At 34.7% G+C, this 16,654-nt stretch overlaps 1 long non-coding RNA gene across 3 annotated transcripts; it reads left to right on the top strand.

Moving 5' to 3' along the window:
• The first annotated feature begins 749 nt into the window (after window positions 1-749).
• LOC129922692 (uncharacterized) lies at window positions 750-12,215 on the top strand. 3 transcript variants are annotated; one of them, XR_008774593.1, is made up of 4 exons: window positions 750-881; window positions 4,026-4,098; window positions 6,325-6,854; window positions 8,432-12,215. It is a non-coding gene; the product is annotated as an uncharacterized LOC129922692 (long non-coding RNA). The 3 variants fall into 3 exon arrangements; XR_008774592.1 differs by having other exon boundaries at window positions 6,325-6,864; window positions 8,435-12,215; XR_008774591.1 differs by having other exon boundaries at window positions 6,325-6,864.
• Window positions 12,216-16,654: the final 4,439 nt, after the last annotated feature.

The following is a 16,654-nucleotide window of genomic DNA, read 5'->3' as shown; positions in this document are numbered from 1 at the left end:
ACAAATTCGTACAAATCCTCCATCTTTTCTAGTGTCTTTAGAGCCTGGGGTACTAATGACAGTTGAACCAATGTCCATTGCTGAATTTACATATCGGCAACATATTCTATTGCTTAGGGCCAAAAACATTCCCATGGATATTTTCTATCATTGTGAAGAAGGAGTAATGAAAAATTGCCTATTTAATATTAATTACATGGGCCCATTATCTCAAATAGCTTAGACTGCATAAGAATCTTAAACATGGATACGCAAAGGACGTAACTATTTTCTTCTTTGAGGAAACGTCTGCAATTTATAAAATATTACAAGATTAGAAAATCATTTCATAGCATAATATTATAGCCTATTTTTCGGCCGGTATTTCCAGTCCTAAAAAAAAAAAAAAAAAAACTAATGTTGTTGAATTATGACCTTCACCTTTCTTTAAAATATTGAAAGCATACAAAACAACTTAAAGAGCGGATGAATAAAATGTTGATCTAAAGTTAAGCTAAACGAAGCGGAACTTCATAAAATATCACGCAGTGTATCTTATAGCTAGCAAGCACTGTGTGCCAAGACAACACTATTAAATATTTTTTAAATTCTACAATTCAATAGCATTAAAAAAATAGATATCAAAACATCTCATTCGTTAGCATTAAAAAAAATAGATTTATATAATAATAATAAGCGAACAATTATTTGAAGTATTTTTTGAACCACGCCCTGATTCATTGCGAACATAACGCTACGGACCAAATGCCGCCTGGTACCAGACTATATAAGGACGTGGACATCAATATCCAGGCGTACTTACTTTCGTCGCTTACTTTCAACCTTCCTGATTTCAAAACAAGAAACAATATAAACCACCGAAATGAATCCATCACTGAACGGTAAGTCTAATTTGTTTTAGCTCTAGTTTAATTCCAAAGACGTAATTAGAAAAAAGATAGTGCATTAATAAATGAATTAAAGTATCGTCTTACAGTAGTAAGGAACAAAAAATTTTTTTTTTAAAATATAAAATTAAATTATAGCTTTTATATAGCGCTACTTTCATGCTTATAGCATGCTCAGAGCGCTTTGGTCCAATCTCATTTGTAGACCAGTGGGGGGAAGGGTGTACTGCGGAAAGGTTTTCCGTGCAGCCTTTAGGCGCTCAGTAAACTCAACTCTGCTCGAGTTGGGTGTCGACCTCGAGCCCCTTCATAGCCAAGTTCAAGCGTACTTAGCCTCTCGACCAAGGTTACTCAAAAGATGGAGATCTATTTCGTGCAAACTGGAAGTTTACCTTGTCGTCGAGCCAATCAGTATCACTTACATACTTTGTCAGATCAGGCAAAGACCAAGCCTTTGACTACGGGTGTCTTTACGAAATAAATAACTTATACACATTTTGTAAAGTGAAGAGGAAATATTTTTATAAGGAGAAGAGACTGTAAAGAGAAGGGAAAACACATTTTCTGTTTCTAGACCTACAAAACATTTTAATATTTTATTATATACTTAACAATTTGTTTATTGTTTACTTTAATTAATAAATAAAAAAATTGGAGACATAGTACTGGATTCTCAGACAATAGACCAAGTAGAAAATTGTATATACCTTGGGAGTGTAGTCAATATATCAGGTGGAACAGATGAAGACATTAAACGCCTTATAAATCTAGTGCGTCAGACATTTACACAGCTAAAACCAACCTGGAAATCTCCTCACATCTCAAACAAGACTAAACTAAGAATCTTTAACTCTAATGTCAAGGCTGTCCTACTGTATGGTTCTGAAACATGGAGAACAACTGAAGTCACAACAAATTTACTTTAGTTGGGTTATGCATCTATTGATTGAAAAATTATTGTGCAATGTATGGAAGTGGAGCAACATTTGCGCAGCTTCCAACTAGAAGCTAATCGATTATATTTTTTTTTTACATTTTAAGGGTGGTCCTCCAGAAATAAAGATTTTGACATCCTAGCTTAAACATCTCGCGCGATATCAGGGGATGGCGGTTGGTAGAGTTCAAACCTTGAAGCACACATAAAAATACGGCAATCTAGAGTTAACCAAACAACCAGCTTTTCTTGGTAATAAATGTATTCTAAAATAGACGATACTTAAATTTGATAAATAAAAGAAAAAACACTTGGAGCAGTTTTTACCAAAATACCAAAAGTGAAAACCGAGAAGACGACACAGAATCTGTCAGTATTACTTGGTAATTATTACATACAATTAGAATTCGAAGGGAGCAGTTCTTTACTTACTTTATGGTATGTTGCATTAGAAAACATAAGTCCACCCTTTTACCAAATGAAAAAGCATACATAGTTTCTGGCTGATGTAAAAAAAAAAATGATTACAAAACAGATGAACTGGAGTACCATTAGATTAATATGTAGTACATGTTAACGTTCTTTTATATGATTTTTGTTGTTGTTAGTCAACGGTTTACAATGCATTTTATTCAAGGACAAACAAAAGTCCATAGGAATTTTTTTTTAAACTATCGTGTTATGCCACACAGTAAACATGATTGTATACTTTCCTGTACAAAATACTTAGTTACATAATGCAATTGAATAGTGTCACGTGTGCTTGTATAATGTCACACTTGACAGCACACAACAACGGCTGACAAGTAGAAAGGCAACCGTCTGTAGTATTAAGTTACATCGAATATATGTGGTATAATAAAGCATACCCTTCTGGGTTGCATAAACAAAGTGTAGGGTTAATGTATAATCTTGTTGACGTAAAGGATCCAAAAAAATATTTGTATGGTAATATTTAAGCAGCGTAGGTCGGGGTCGCTAGTCATTGTTCACAGAAAGTTGGTCATTAGATTCTTCACAGTCGGGAGTCATCATTATTATTTATTCATTATTGTTCCAAGTGGATTGTTTAATGAGTATTTTCAGTATTGTATTATTACAGATCACATTTATCTTCAATGTGGGTTTTTTTTTCAATCATAATATTTTATTCAAGCGAGTCATGTACAAGTGACTTACATTTTTAATATCTGTTTAATGAAGTTGAGTTTGAAGAATTAAACTCAGGAAAAGTATTTAGTACTGATTTGATTGAGTTTAAGTAATGTGTTGAATAGATTTGTAGGCACCTCTGAAACCACGTATGTAATATGATAGTAGATACAAATCAAATATCCAAAATACAATCGTTACAGATATACAAATATATATGAAATCTTACTTCCTGCTAAACACATTTCAGCCGAATTCTTATTCTTAAAATAACTATTTGCTAGAATACATCTTAGTTTGTTTACTTGCTTTATACATCCATTAGTATTTTATGTCGGCTACGAACGCTTATTTGTTTATAAAAAATATTTTAAATGCTTACAAAAACATAAACTAAATTTTGCTTATGTCTATAGTAATGTTGGGGAGTGGGGCGCTGGCTGAATGGTTAATCGCTTGGATTTCGAACCGAGGTTCCAGGTTTAAATCTCGGTGAAGACGGATTTTTTAATTTCGGGATTTTTAGGGTGGCCTTGAGTCACTCAACTCTGAATTAAGTAATGGAAAGTAAAGGCGGTTGGTCGTTGTGCTGGACTAAAGACACACTGCTCATTTACCGTAGTAGAATAAACAGATGACCTTAGCATTATCTGCCCTAAAGATCGCAAGTCCTGTAAAGTTAACCTTTTTAAAAATTTGCTTTCACAAAAATAATCGTTGTTTTTCTTCTCGCTAATAATCATTCATAATATCACAATTTCTTTCTAGTTCCGTAGTTCGATTCGTTTAGCCGAATACAAGGCTAGGTTTGATGTTATCTACCAGTCTCAAAGTAAACACTTAATTCTCTGACCATGTCATTCAAGTCTCTAAGAGTCTAAGTCATAGTGGTGTTCCGTCTCTGATACAAACACTTCGAACTCATCACAAATACTCCAAGAATATTGCTGAACAAGAAAGGACGATTCTAAATCTGTTCGTTTCTTGTTGCTTGGTTGTTTGTTTGTTTTTTAACTACCTAGGCTAATTAGTTTTATTTCTATTTTCATAAGAATTCCATCAAGTTAGACGTAAGACAACACCAAAGGAATCAGGAAGGTCAAGCGAAACCCTTTCAGCTATACCGTAAGAATATTGTAGTTACCATGTTATGTAGCTTAATGTTGGTGTTTTATTAGTTCATTGAAATTTTATAAATGTAACATATTTATTGTGTTACTGAAGGGCCTGTGTGATTCAGCTGCAGCTTGAAAACTTTTATTATTGAAAAATGGTTTAACTAACATTATTTTAATGAAATTTTTCTCAAACTGCGGGTTAACCCCCCCCCCCAAACCTTTAGAGAAGCCGCGAGTTCCTCTCAAGCTGTATGCGACGACATGACAAATGGATGGGGGGAAAGGAGAAAAGGGTTATATTGACGTTGTAGTTGTTAATTTAATGTTTGACTATTAATGTAAAAAGTGAAACGTAAACTAAAATGCCATTATTACCAAAATGTTTGTCACAGATTAAATGTGTTTGAACGTTGTTAACTCATCTAATAAGGACATTTTAAAATTTAAAAAGATTTCGCAAGAGAATTCTGCAGCAATATCGACTTAAACCTTTTTGTTTTAAGGTTTAAGTGAATTGATTTCAGATCACGTGATTCTTCTTGGCTTTGTTGTTATGCTTGAGTGTTCGAAATGCTCCCTATTGTTATGTATCGTCATGGCGACAACATGAAACAAAAGTTTAAAAGGTCAGAGGGAAAACGTCTTACTTTTGGCACAGACTCAGTTGCAGAAACTGCCAGAGGGAATTTCATAGCTGATACTCTCAACGCCTAAGGGGCATCACTCCTGATTTTTCATCGAGTTTGCTGAAGCCTTATTACCGCAAAGCAGCGGGAGTTTGAAGTCAGAGTATCCCTCTTTAAAATGAATTGCCTTACTAGTCTGACGAGCTCCAACTGCCCGAAGCTCCTGGTTTTGTGGCGCCAGGTATCCGCCTTCACCCCTTCAATTGTTAGTAAGAGCAGTTTCGCCGGGCTTAATATCTAAGCCACAAGAGCAGGACAGGTGGGAATTAGTTGTCACCCTGCGTTCTGGGCACACTTCTCTATGGCAGTGAGAGCTGGGCAACTTACATGCGTCAAAAGCACAGCTTAAATAGCTTCTTTCTGCGACGCATACTGTGCATCTCCTGGAGGGATCGTGTCTCCAACCAGGAAGTTTTGACACGGGCCAACATGCACAGCCCAAGACTAACCTACAGAGATGTTTGCAAGCGAGACATGAGAGCCACGGGCATCGACCAAAGTATGTGGGAGGAGATAGCCCAAGACCGGACAGCACGGAGACAGACCTTACGTGCTGGTACGAACTTCGCCAAATGCAAAAGAAATTAAGCTGCGTCAGCCAAAAGAAAGAAAAAGAAATCTGCCCTGTCTAAGCTAACCCTAGGACAGCTGCATATGCATATACGAACTGTGGCAAACACTGCCGCTCGAGAATGGGCTCGATCAGTCACTCCAGATTCTGCCCCATCTCAAGACGTAACCAAAGCCAGTGACTCATCTGGGCGCATCCATTGTCTTCCGAGAGAGAAGGAGCCATTTATATATATATATGCAAACGGTTTTTAGATTTTTGTCAAAATATTTTTTTTTAATTTGTGTTGCTATGTTAAATAAGTTCTGTTATATTAACTACTATATATACACACAAAAAATGTTTACTTAAATTTTAAAGAGAAAAATATATATTTAGTATGCATATGAGCTGGGCATAATTTAAAACGACAATTAATAAGTAGTTTTTCATATTATCGCGTAAACTGCAGTGCTGCCCCGCGGTCAAAGAACACTTAACTAAAGGAAAAAATTATTCTTGAGGACTAAGAGATTGACCCCTTACAAAACAATTAGATCAATTAGATATTCACTATAAGACATCGGTTAGGCCAGGTTCACATCTAACTTCACATTCACATTCACCTACCCTTTGGTCTGCTGCACCGCTCGGGGACCACACAAGATCTGTCAACCGTCTTTCTCCATTCTTCGCTGTCATTTGTCTTTGATAGAATTTCATTCTGATGTTCTTTCTGAAAATATTGATACCTGCCTTTTTACCTGCATGGGTGGACCACTTTGGGGCTGATTTTGAGTTTGTGTTTCCACACAAACTGTCTTTTTAACCTTGTTATTATTATTAGCATTATATTAACTTTTTAGAAGAAAAAAAACAACTTAACGGTCAATGTAATTACGATAATTTATTTAAAATAAAATTTAAAACATAATATTCTTACAATGTTTAGTAATTTTTTTTTATTCTTCTATATCTTTTAATTTTAATTCTACAGGAACAAGTTACACCTTGACAGAGTTAACAATATGATCGTTGGTCCTGGTAACATAAATATAATTAACAACTACTATTTTAAAGATAAAGACATGATCGCTGCTATAGACATGGAGTCACATCAACAGTCTTTAGAGTGTATTGAAAGAGTTCATCTTTGTAGACAAATTGATGTCACCAGTGTGAAAAACATGATCACAGATAGAGGAACAATTAATGTCACCAACAACATTTTAATCACTGTCAATGATTCACTGAATCAAGTACAGAGCCAGAGAGCTATTGGTCGAGGAGATTACAGCTGCTTAAAAAGATTTTATGACAGAGCTAGAAGTATAGCTGAATATATAGGCGACACATTTCGATAATCCCAACTAAGGGATTGTCGTCTATATAAAAAAAAAGGGGACGGGGTCTAATGACTCTCAAGCTTGCCTCCTCGTGGTGGACCCTGGGTGAAACTGTGCTGTGCTAGCGGTCGGTTTCAGCGAAATAAGCTTGAGGACAACGTACATCGCTTCAGTGCTGAAGGTAATTAGAGGTACGTAACTCAACGAGAATAACAATCTCAGTTTTTTTTTACCTTTACCTATTTCTTAGTCTGTTAAATCGTTGTGGCACCAAGCTAGATTTGTCGACCGTATTTCTCCATTCCAATCTGTCTTTTGCCTTAGATAGAGCCTCTTTCAATGGCAGGCCCGTCCATTTTTTTAATATTGTTTTCACATCGCATTCTCGGTCTGCCTCTTCTTATTTTTCCTGGTACTGTTTCCCGAAGGAAGGTCTTTGCAAGCTCCGAAGATCTTGTAATATGGACATATATTTTTAGCTTGTGTATTTTTTTTACGAAAGTTAGCAGGTCATCATGGGGTCCAATCGCTGTAGTAACCCTGTCTCTAATCTCTTGGTTTGTGATGCTGTCTTTAAATGCTATACCTAGGATCCTTCTGTAGCATCTCACTTCCATTGCTAGGATCCTCCTCTCTAGCTCGGCAGTCAGCGTCCAAGACTCACAAGCATAATAAAAATGTGGCCATGACCAGGGAACGCATCAGTCTAATGTAACAACCCCACTATATAAAAGAAAAGTAAACTTTACCTTTCAGACCTTAAATCTATGGGGCAGATGATGTCAATGTCATCTGTTTCTCTGGCCAACGATTAACTAGCAGCGTTTCACGTGCCCAGCACAACGACCAACCGCCTTTACTTTCCCCAACTTAAGTCAGTTAGCCATTAGAGTTGTGTAGACTTTGGGGCGCTCTAAAAATTATGAAATTTAAAACCCCAATATTAACCGAGATTTGAACCCAAGCGCTTAACCACTCAGCCACTGCGCTCCACAATCTCACTATATACATCATATAAATTTATTTTCATGTTTTTATAAGTATTTAAAATATAGAATTTTGTTCATTCGGATTTAAAGTTTTAAATACTATTTAGCAATGGAAATGGTGTCAATAAGGTAAGTAGCAATCCTGGGTTTTGGATTTGATGAAGCATTATCGTAAACAGGTTTATATCGGTTTATACCTATTGTGGGTAAAGAGATTTGCCTGAGTTCTTAATAACATATAGAGGGGCAGTAAAATCGTTTGCATCTTGTAGTCTCCACACTAGATCCTTGTACAGTCATGACTAAGGATAGAGAAGAGAATGTTAGATTCATCTTCCTAATAGTTTTGTATGATAATCTGTATGTGTGTAGTCATTGGTAGCTTTATTATATTTGTAGAGATGAATTCATTTTCATTCTCTGGCACTGCCAGTATTAAGCCTCGCTACATGGAAGCAACATTCAGCGTAATCCCCCTGACATTGTCACATTGAAAAAAAAAATGTTCTGGTAATGTTGCAGGTTTAAAACAATACTACCCTCTGACAGATAACGAGAGTTTTCTTAGGGATGTTTAGGGCCCTCGAATGTGTTTGCTAGGTCAGTCGTCACTATCCCCTCGGTTTATATAACAGATGAGATACGAATGCTAAGATCTGTATCTATGATATGTGACATTAAAATGAAAATCGTAAAATGGTCATGCTTATAAATAAATATATATATGCTTATAAACTATTTTATATATTATGTATGTGTCCATTTCCAGCAGCAAAACAAAAAGACGAAAACAGTTTCCGAACATTAAACTTGAGGAGTTGTAACGTGGCTAAGATAAGTATTACCGCATTTATTTGATTTGTATACCTACCAAAACATTAATAAATTGAAAAATTAACCGATTAATTTTATTATTAATTTAATACCAATTAATATTTGGTAATTCATTACTGTGTTTGATTTTGAATAAGGGGAATAACTTCTACATTATTGATCTATCTATCTATCTATCTATCTATCTATCTATCTATCTATCTAATTTATCAATATCTATATTTATATGCATATATATATTTAAATATGTGTGTATGTGTGTGTGTGTGCGCGGAGTTCTTCCCCTGTTAGAAGCCTTGTATTTTTTTTTAAGTTTTTTTTTTCAGTATTCTGCTTTTTTTGGTATAATTCCTGCTATTAGCTTGCACTTTTTCATATGTGTGGGAGGAGGAATCTAAAAAGTTTAATGAAAAAAAATCTTTAATACATATTAGGTTATTCGTTTATACCTCTGTATATCAAAAACGACTCCAACGATTTTTATAGAATTTGACTGTTTATGCCAGGAGTGGGCAACCTTTTTCTTACGAGGGCCACATTTAAGATATTTTAGGAATGGGGGGGGGGGCGCAAGTATCTTTATATATATAAATTTTATATGTTTACGAATTAGAAAAATACTCTAGCTAATTGAGAATAATGCCTTTAATTTAAATTTACTTAGAAATATTTTTATGTATTTGAATTTGTTTATGTATAAACTGTAATGTAATGTAATGTTCCCCTTTCTGACCTTGTGGTCTATATGGCAGATGATGTAAAGGTTATCTGTTTCTGTGGCCAACGGTTAACGAGGGTGTCATGTGGCCAGCACAACGACCAACCGCCTTTACTTTTCCCTAACTAATGTCAGGTACCCATTAGAGCTGGGTGGACTCAGAGGCGCCCGAAGATCCCGAAATTAAAAATCCCTGTCTTCACCAGGATTCGAACCCAGGTCAAGCGCTTTACCGCTCAGCCACCGCGCCTCCCATGTATAAACTGTGAGCAACCTAATTTATGTAGGGAATTTGTTTGTTTCCAAATCTTCCCTGAACTGCCTGTGGTGAAGACCTCTAGCTCTGATAAGTTTGATCACTCAGATAATGGGGTCAATAAATGTTTTATTTTCAACGCAGTTTAGAGTCTATAATTGGGTTAGTTTATGATTGGGATATTATTCTTTAATTTAATATATTGTTCTCAGTCTAAGCACGGACTACATCAGTTGCTACACTTGCCGTTTGTTTCATGACAACACTTTCAACACAGTTCTTCATAGTATCGAATAAATACTGGCCTGAGTTTGTGTCTTTGACCGAATGTTTTGAAATAAGAATAATTTTCGTTTACTTTAAACTTTTGAGAATGACTTGTAGGGAAAATGTTTCTTTAGCGCCTTTTCATCATAAGTGATAAGAGTCGTAAGTCTCAATAATTGATATAGATATTTATAATTATTTATTTCTAATATATTTGCATTTTATAATATGTCAGCACACCTGATTTCTGTAGGTGTTCGCGGGCCGCATAAAACGCTTCGGTGGGCCGCATGTTGCCCGCGGGCCGCAATTAGCCCACCCCTGGTTTATGCATATGTTTGGTGGAAAAATCACTGGCTGACTTGCCACACTGTGATAGCTCTGATTTGAACTCTATAATTAAATTAAAATCAAATATGACTTACGTCCCTTTTATCAATGAAATTGGTCTGATTGACATACCAAAAAAAAATATTGTTTTTTGAAATGACACACTATGTCCCATATGAAGAATCAAGAAGAAATAAATTGAAAGTAACGAGTGAGCCTTAACGATGTCATGGTACACATTGTAATGACTGAAATCTAATTTAGATCACTAGAGATGCTTTTAGAACAATATGCATACAAAATGAGAGAATTTTACCAAGAGAATTTGATGAATTACAGAAATGGGAATCAATTGGAGCATGTCTTTCCACCCAGAAAAATTTCAGTTATTAAGAGTAACAAAAAAAACTAAAACAAATTAATTCCACGTATCTTATTCATGGTAAACCAGTAACACAGACTAGAAACGCAAAATACCTAGGTGTTATAATAAATGAAAAACTGTCTTGGAATCCCCATATTGATGAAACTATTTTAAAAAATCAAACAAAGCATTAGGGATTTACTAGAAGAAATTTCTATAAATCAAATAAGAACATAAAACTAAAATGTTATTTAACCTTGGTTAGGCCAATAATAGAATATGCATCCTCTGTTTGAGACCCATCAACTCAAGAAAACATTAAGAAACTGGAACAGACACAAAATAGAGCAGTAAGATTCATAACAGGCGAATATTCACATTTGACTAGAGTAACACCTTTAGTAAAATCACTAAATTTAGAAAAAGTCTTCAGGAGAGAAGACTTAAAAATAAAGTAGCAATTATACATAAAACACTGAACCATAATCTTCAAATACAAAAACAAAAGTTAATAAAATACTCTGAAAGACACAAAGTTAAATACACATTCCTCGTTCCATATGCTAGGACAAATTTGTACAAAAGCTCCTTCTTCCCTAGCGCTATTAGAGCATGGAATGGGTTGCCTGAACTAGACAGGAAAATCAGTGACTTGGCAGATATATAGTCTATGGTTAATATGCATGACTAAATGCATGAAGCGTAGGACGTTATCATCTTCTTTTTTGAAGTAACGTCTGTATTATATAGGATAAGATAAGATAATGAAAATAAAAAAAACTAAAAATATTTACAAATAAAAATGTGCAGTACAGTACATTAGTAACTAATATACACAGGTATTTTTTCCCCATATGAACTGCAGATCAGGTATGTTCCTAACAAATAACAAAGTTTTATGATTGGCGAGTTGAAACTTAATAGGATAGCTACTAGTTCACGTGGGTGTTTTCGTATCTACAGAAGTAATGTAAGCTATAGGATAGTCCTTAACCTATCCAGCTAGAATACGTAAGACTGCCTATCAGAGACGGGCATATTCTTGGTAAATGAGTATTTTAAACTGCTTCGGAAATTCGCTTTACCACGCGCTGATACTCAACGAATCTTACAAATTTACAACTTACAAATTATGAGAAACAACATTTTTATTTTGTCATTCTTGAAAACAGTGGCGTAGCTAGGGTGGGGAGGAGGGGAGAATTTAAAAATCCCCCACTTGAGGGATGCCCCCAAATGAGTGTTTTTACATTAAAAATTAAATATTACGCGAAATACAGGTGCCCCAAAAGAGGTCAAGCCCCTCCGGGCCCCAAACGATGGAAAATTTCTAGCTACGCCCCTGCTTAAAAAGGATAAAATGAGAAATATTTGTTTTACATTTAATATATACTATATAGAATTCAGAATTCACTTATCATAGTCAAGCTTAATTAGCATACATGTTTTTTAAACAATGAACGCAAATTATTTTATTTTCTACTACGTTCATTCGACGAAACTATTCATTTTCTACTTCATCTGCAGAAACTAAAGAAATCACATTTGTAAAGCCTATACAAAATGAGAGTAACACATTTCCAGAGCAGAACCTAAAGAAATCTAATGTTCAAGACCTACAGAAACTAAAAGAAACCCCAGAGCCTTAAGAAAGTAAAAGATACATGGTCAGGGCCCACAGAAACTGAAGGAAAAATGCGACAAAACAAAATGTAATAAATATATTAGAACTAATTTCTATTGATTGTGATTGACGCTAAACTAAATTTGAAATATTTTTTTCACTTCGTTTTTAATGTTGCTATTTATCGGAGCTTCATGGGAAATATTTTTTGTAGAAAAATAGACGAATATGAGCATTTACGTTTGTTATTTTCGAGACTGCTGGTATTTTAGCTATTATTCAACTTGAAGATTTGTCTTAAAATTGAAGTAGCTTAAGATCAACTAGGAAGCTGTTTCATTTATTCTTGTGTTTGTGTGTACAAAGTTATAAAAACAGAATGAAATGCATTCAAGCATTTTGTTTTAGGTAACAATTCACTGGCCGAAAGTCTATGTGGCGTTATGATGCGCTTGATGTAGGTTCCAATAAAAAAAACAACATAAAGCCTATAAATATTTTAATATTGAATATTTAAGGGGAGAAAAATTTGTGTGTGGTTGGGGGCGGGACAAAAATGTATGGGGAGCGTTAAATTCTGGTCGTTCTATTAGAAATACAAAAGAGGGCGGGGGTGACAAAGATGGTTTCAATTTGATAGGAGAAAAGATGTGGGAGAAAAAGATGTACAATTATATAAGGGGACAAAACGCTACATACTTAATCATATTTTTTATAAAGACGGATTAATTTCCCTTATCGGCATCAAACAAAATAATTAATGGCCAGTAAAATTAATTGAGTAATTTTGATTTTTTTAATCGTGTTTTCTTAGGTACAATAAATAATTATGCAAAGTTTCAATTTGATCCGAGAATGGGTTGGGAGAAATAATGTTTTTATAATCTGCATCAGACAGAGAGACAGACAGAATGAGTTAAGGAGTGCACCCAAAGGTTTTCAGACATTTAGTACACTCCAGATTATAAGACCAAACTTTGACATAATATGTGTTTGCATTTGCTATCATTTGCTTTGAGGCTGAGTATAGTTTAGCTATTGTTGTTTTATAATTGGTATATTTTACATAACAGTCATTTATTTAATTTAGTTGTCTAGGTGCTATGACATTTGGAAAATAATTGTATATTAGTTTTGTTTGGCTGATCATCCATTTGCATTCAGGATCTTGTCTACATCTTGTCGAAAAAGAAATTTTGTTACAAAAAAGCCGTCCCATAATCTATAGGAGATGCGAAAAATTAGACCGTACTGATATAAGAGTCAGGAAGAAACTCGTTAGCGGAGATGTTTAGAGATTTCTTTAAAAAAGTTCTGAGCTGATATTGTTGCAGACACCTTCCGTAAAAATGTTATCGATTAAACAGCGTCTATTGTTTAAAAAATAATTTTATTTCATTTTGTACAATATTTTTCAAGAGAAATTAATAACTTCAAAGAAAATAGTCTTTTTCTGTCCCTTGAAAATAAATTAACTGCTTTCATTTCTACCCCTAGGCATACCGTTTTGCCCTCTTGTCCTAACATCGACCTCTTCAAAGGTTTTGAGATGTCTTTAGCGCCACTTCCTCCCCGGCGCCCTGGACGGCTGATTTTCCCTCCCTCTTTTCTAATCTGTGACTATTCTTTGGCTTATCAATAGAAACATTTTGGTAAACTCTACGAGAAGGTAAAGCGAAAAAGAGAAGTAACTAATTGAAACGCTTTCTCGTACATACTCTTGGTCCTTGAAGCAGAGTATCCCAGATAGACATAATCCCCAGCGTCAAAGATTTGAAATAGTCTAAAGAATTTTTTTCATTTTATGTCAGAACCTCATTTCCTTCTCCCTATTATTCTGTTACATTATAATGGAGTAGCTCCTACATTTTAACGCTCTCCCAGATCGTGACCTCCGTATTCCTTACCCCCACTCACCTAGAAAACATTATAAAAAGAGCATCAAAAATCACACCCACAACATAAATATATTTAAAGGAGCTTTTTGAAAAAAAAATTGTAAGAAATCAAAGAAATCTTGGAAGATGACGGCCACCACCTCCATCAGAACTACGTCAGGTCGTCGCGAAGTGGGCGACTGCTCTCAATCAAGGCAAGAACAGAAAAACTCGTTCCTACCTTACTCGGTCAGACTATATCACCGCCACTCTTTGATCAAGAAACACGATAAGGACCAAGATGCCTGTGTGTAGTCGCTGAATGAACTCTTTATGTTGTGTCTGTTCTATTTATGTGTATGTTTCTGTTTTGTTGTCTTTATATGAGAAAAGAGTCTTTGTAATCACAACACATTTCCATAAGAATCAATAAAGCAGTCTTAGTCTTAGTCTTAAACAACACACGTATTCATGCAGTTATTTTGGTATTTTGAGAGGGGGAAAATTATCGAATTCTTTTATTGGAGACTTTCATGAGAAACTAAACAAGGTCAAGGACGTAAAATTGAAATTCATGTTGCCAAATTATTGTTTTTAAAAAAGTTGAAATTTTTTATTATTTTTAACTCTTTCACTCCTAACTAACGACACCAACGTTGATTTGACCCCATTTAATTAAATTAATTTCTGGTATCATAAACTTTAATTTGTGTTTTATAAAATGAGCTTGCATTCTCTTATAATTATACCTGACATAACATTCCTTGATTGCATACAAAAAAAGTTATTGAAATTTATTCATAACAAGGTAATGAAATACAAATGAGCAAAATGAATAAGTCCATCGAACATGTAAAATAATTGCGAAGAGAGCGTTAAATCTTTAAACTTTTCTCTATAGTATATATACCAACCATACTACTAATTACTATATTGATTTGACTAGATCTATCATACTTTGAAGATCTTATGTTGTGCTCAGAAAAGACAAATACTATTTTTTAACTAGAAATCTATAGTATAAAACACAAAGTAAGGCTTATGTATGTGTTAATATATGTATGTATGTCAAGGGTGTAGCCAGGCTTTTTTTAGGGGAACGTTTTGGGGAGTATGCTTTTTTTCTCCCTCATATATATATATATATATATGTATGTATGTTATGTATGTGTATATATATATGTGTGTGTGTGTGTGTGAGTACACGTAAATTATCTTCATTGCATTCTGAACCTTCATTCTATCAGACTTTTTTTGTACCCTAAAAATTTAATCCTAGAGGAAAATCAGCGGAAACCCCGTTCTTGTCAGCTAGAGGGATTGTGGGAGCGCTATGAGCATTATATCATGTATTTGAAACTAAAACAAAAAGGCATATTCTGAGGTATCTACGGTGCTTTATCCCGCTATTCTTCTAGTACCAAATTATAAATGGAGCCCAACAACTGGTAGAAATTGATAACTTTAGTTTTACTGTAGTTTTTTATTGGAGTAGGGAAGGGTAACCACGATACCCCTATTGGCTACACTCATGAAATTTAGCATTTGTAGTTTGTTTGTTTTTGTTTTTTTTGTCTTGTGTATGATGGGGGTAACTTCAAAACCCATCTTTGTTACGCTCATTGAATTCTGTAATTGTATTTTGGTTTAGATTTTTTATTGAAAAGGTTTAATCGTCAAAACCATATGTTGTGAGGTTTTAAATTCGCACTCAACTGGTGGTGTTGTTGTATTTTTACGGTCATATAATTTTGTCTTCTTTTTTCCTCTTTATTTTAATACTGAAGAGGGGTTTGAATTCTCAAAACTCTCTGTAAGGCGGTTTTAAAACTCGAAAAACCTTTGGAGTTTTTTAAACGTAAAACCCCCTGGAGAACGTTTTTAAACTCAAAACCCCCATTTCTTCGCTCATATAATTTGGTGACTGTAGTTAGTTTTAGTTTTATAATAAAGAAAGGATTTTTAACATAAAAAAACTCTGGAGACAGGGTTTAAACACAAAATTCCCCATAGCTACGCTCATGGAAATTAGTGACTGTTCATTGCTTAATTTTTTTTTTATTGAAGAGAGGGGTTTAACTTCAAAAACCCATGATGGGGGATTTTAAACTCAAAACCTCCCAGGGCTGCGCTAGTGCAAGTGATGGTTTAACATTAGAATATCACCTAAAATATACAAAATTAAAGAAAAAAAAACAGTCACAATATTCCAACCAACCACCCACCCCCACCCCACAGGGGGGGTAAATTTCATTTCGGGTGAGGGTTGAACCCCGACTCCCCCCCCCCCTGGCTACGCCCATGACGTATGTATGTATTTTACTATGTATGTCTGTATGCATATATGTATATAAGTATTTATGTCCCGAATAAAAATCAATCTTGATAAAACTTAGCTTAGATGATGGCGGAGACCATAGTGCTTGTTTAATGGCCCTCCTACAACTGAAACAATTTAACAAATCTGGTAAACCCGTTTTCACAGTAATTTCTATTTGAATATGTTAGCTGAACGGGTAAACCCATTTTCACACTCTACTTTTAGTTTCGTGACCTAAAAAAATGTGAAAGGAACATTCTCCACATTTAATATAGATCTAAATTCAATCCAGTAGATCAGTAATAACCAAAACTAAGGCCCACGGGCTAAGGGTCATATCCGGCTAGTAGGCTACTTTAGTTCATCGTCTTCCTTTCCCAATCCCACAATCAACTAACAGAA

Source organism: Biomphalaria glabrata, chromosome 14 (assembly GCF_947242115.1).
Source record: "Biomphalaria glabrata chromosome 14, xgBioGlab47.1, whole genome shotgun sequence".
Taxonomy (NCBI): domain Eukaryota; kingdom Metazoa; phylum Mollusca; class Gastropoda; family Planorbidae; genus Biomphalaria; species Biomphalaria glabrata.
This window is presented reverse-complemented; position numbering and strand designations above follow the sequence as displayed.